The 3,164-nt window shown below is 46.2% G+C and overlaps 1 pseudogene; it reads left to right on the top strand.

Moving 5' to 3' along the window:
* The window catches only part of LOC111951345 (DENN domain-containing protein 11-like), an 8,384-nt pseudogene extending 5,573 nt beyond the window's left edge, over nt 1-2,811 (top strand).
* The last annotated feature ends 353 nt before the right edge of the window (nt 2,812-3,164 follow it).

The following is a 3,164-nucleotide window of genomic DNA, read 5'->3' as shown; positions in this document are numbered from 1 at the left end:
AAATGTATTTATAAAGCCCTTCTACATCAGCTGATATCCTCAAAGTGCCGTAAGAAACCCAGCTAAAACCCCAAACAGCAAGCATGCAGGTGTAGCAGCACGGGTGGCTTGAAAAACTCCCTAGAAAGGCCAGAACCTAGAAGAAAACCTAAGAGAGGAACCAGGCATGAGGGTTGCCAGTCCCTCTTCTGGCTGTGCCGGGTGGAGATTATAACAGAAACATGGCCAAGATGTTCAAATGTTTCAGAGATGACGCAATGCAGGGTCAAGTAATAATAATCACAGTGATGTAAAGGGTGCAACATGTCAGCACCTCAGGAGTAAAATGTCAAGTTGGCTTTTCATAGCCGACATTCAAAGTATCTTTACCGCTCCTGCTGCCTCTAGAGAGTTGAAAACAGCAGGTCTGGGACGGTAGCGACGTCCGGTGAACAGGTCAGGGTTCCATAGTTCCATAGGCAGAACAGTTGAAACTGGAGCAGCAGCACGGCCAGGTGGACCCTGGAGGACAGGCAAGGAGTCCATCAGGGCAGGTAGTCCTGAGGCATGGTCCTAGGGCTCAGGTCCTCCGAGAGAGAGAAAGAAAGAAAGAAAGAAGGGAAGAGAGATAGAATTAGAGAGAACATACTTAAATTCACACATTGTAAGGGACAGGAGAAATACTCCAGATATAACAGACTGACCCTAGCCCCCCGACACAATAAACTACTGAAGCATAAATACTGGAGGGTGAGACAGGAGGGTCGGGACAGCCACTGTGGCTTCCATCCGACGATACCCCCGACAGGGCCAAACAGCAGGATATAACCCACCCACTTGTGCCAAAGCACAGCCCCCCATCACACTAACGGATATCTTCATACCACTCATCTTTTACCATACCTGAGACAAGGCCGAGTATTGCCGCCACAAAGATCTCCGCACGGCACAACCCAAGGGGGGCGCCAACCCAGACAGAAGATCACGTCAGTGACTCAACCCACTCAAGTGACGCACCCCTCCTAGACGGTATGGAAAGCGCAAAACCAGTAAGCCTAGTGACTCACCCTGTAATAGGGTTAGAGGCAGAGAATCCCAGTGAGAAGCGGGAACCGGCCAGGCAGAGACATCAAAGGGCGTTTCGTTGCTCCAGTGCCTTTCCGTTAACCTGTCACAAACCCGGGCCAGACTACACTCAATCATCAGGACCTACTGAAGAATGAGTCCTTCATAGCCTTAAGCTCAAAAGAACACAATGCTACTCACCTATGTACTCTTAAACATACACTTTTATATACATTTTCATTAACTTTCTCTATTTCCTGTCCTCCCTAGTGTACTGCTGCTGTTGCCTGGCCAACGTGTCCATCCCGGGGGTGGGCGTGGCCGTGCCAGAGTTCCGCCCCTTCTTCTATGTCAACGTGGCAGACATCGATACCCTGGATACGGAACTGTCCTACGTAGCATGTGAGTGTCTGGAGTCAKGGAATAGGGCATTTTCATAGTYTTCAACTTCCCCTTTAATTCATCTGYACTGATCTGAAAWSTGAAGATGGGTGAAAGCAATATGGTGGATGCATTGTAGGGTTTTGTTATCACTTCTACAACCAGTCTATTTCTTTCACATCTATGAGAGACAGAGCGGAATACACTTGAGACTTTTTACCCTCATTACAATAAACCTGAGGGGCTTGTGTGTGTAGGCACCACAGAGAAGATCTTTGAGGAGAAGCGGGACCTGTATGATGTCTATGTGGATAACCAGAATGTGAGGACRACCAGAGAGAGTCTGAAGCCTTTACTGCGTCTCAACACTGCAGACCGAGAGAAGTACCGCAAACTCACTGAACAGAGGTACAGTACAGTCTGCAAAACAACCTGAGGAGGAGAATGTTGTTAATGTTATCTTCTTGTAGTCGATACAGAGGATATAAGTGATGATAATAATGACMGCATTGTGTTTCCAGGCAGATGCTGTTATATTCTCAGGAGGAGAATGGAGACTGTGTGTCCAGTGAAGAGGACCACTTCATTCTGTTAGTATATTACACCAGGACCCAGTCTACAACTGGCGTTATAAAGAACTCTTCAAAATATATATATATATTTTTTTTTTTACATTTAAGCAGTTTATTTCTACATATAAACTAAATACAAATGTCCATGAAAACATTGTTAAAAAAGAAAAGTATTTCTTAATTTTTAAGTTACTTTTCCTTACCGTTGTAGGTTTTTCCTGGAGCAGAATAACCGTATCTTCCAGACGCTGAGTGAGGTGGCAGGGAGCCCTGAGCCCATCCTAACCCAGGAGAGTGTGAGGGCCATGGGGCTAGACCCTCACGGAGACAGGCTCTTCCTACTCCACCTGCTGGAGACATACGGCTATGACAGCCTCCTGGTCACCGATCACCCTTGCTGCAGCTGAGGCCTGGGTGGCACACTGACTGACATACAGGGTCCTACACACCTAGACACACAGACTCAATACAGACAGTCTGGAGCCTGGACTATGAGAGGTCAGAATACTTTGGCAAGGCTGAGACCAGAGCCTGTATTCATAAAGCGTCTCAGTAGTGCTGATCTCAGATCCGTTTAGTCTTTTAGAGCTCATTACATGGACAGGGGGGACCTGATCCTAGATCAGCATTCCTACTCAGATGCTTTATGAATACGGGAGACTCTCAGGCCAAAAAAGCAAATGAACGGAGAGACCCACTGAACMAGAAAAGACTAATGGAATTTGGTTCTTGGYACTGTCCTGTGACATTCATGGATGCTCAGTCTGGATTGTTAACCATCGCCTTCCTGCCTGTCAATAAAATGTACAGTACAGAGGAATGTCATTCATGTCTATCCCCAACCCTCTTTTTCTGGAGGAGTGGAGCCAACCAGAAACATCCTGGAACTCTGGAGATTCGGTGCCTMKGAGCAGAACTTACCAAGGAAGTCATGCTTAGGTTTCCTTATGTTTTCAAAYGGGGAGTCAAATCTAAAGTCTGTGGTCATGTCMTCRAACTGAGGGAGGAKTTGTCACTTCTCTTAATAGGACATCTATTTATTTATGTTTTTGAGAGAAGAAATCACCAAACTTTTGTCTGTAAATAGAAAGGGATCTGTAGAATGTGTTTTATTATAAAATGATCCCATTAAGTCACTGGTAAGCCCAGAACCTCTGTGGTCAGCAT

Source organism: Salvelinus sp. IW2-2015, linkage group LG24 (genome assembly GCF_002910315.2).
Source record: "Salvelinus sp. IW2-2015 linkage group LG24, ASM291031v2, whole genome shotgun sequence".
In the NCBI taxonomy this organism is placed as follows: domain Eukaryota; kingdom Metazoa; phylum Chordata; class Actinopteri; order Salmoniformes; family Salmonidae; genus Salvelinus; species Salvelinus sp. IW2-2015.
The sequence above is the reverse complement of the archived record's forward strand: the minus strand, read 5'-3'. Positions and strand labels throughout refer to the sequence as shown.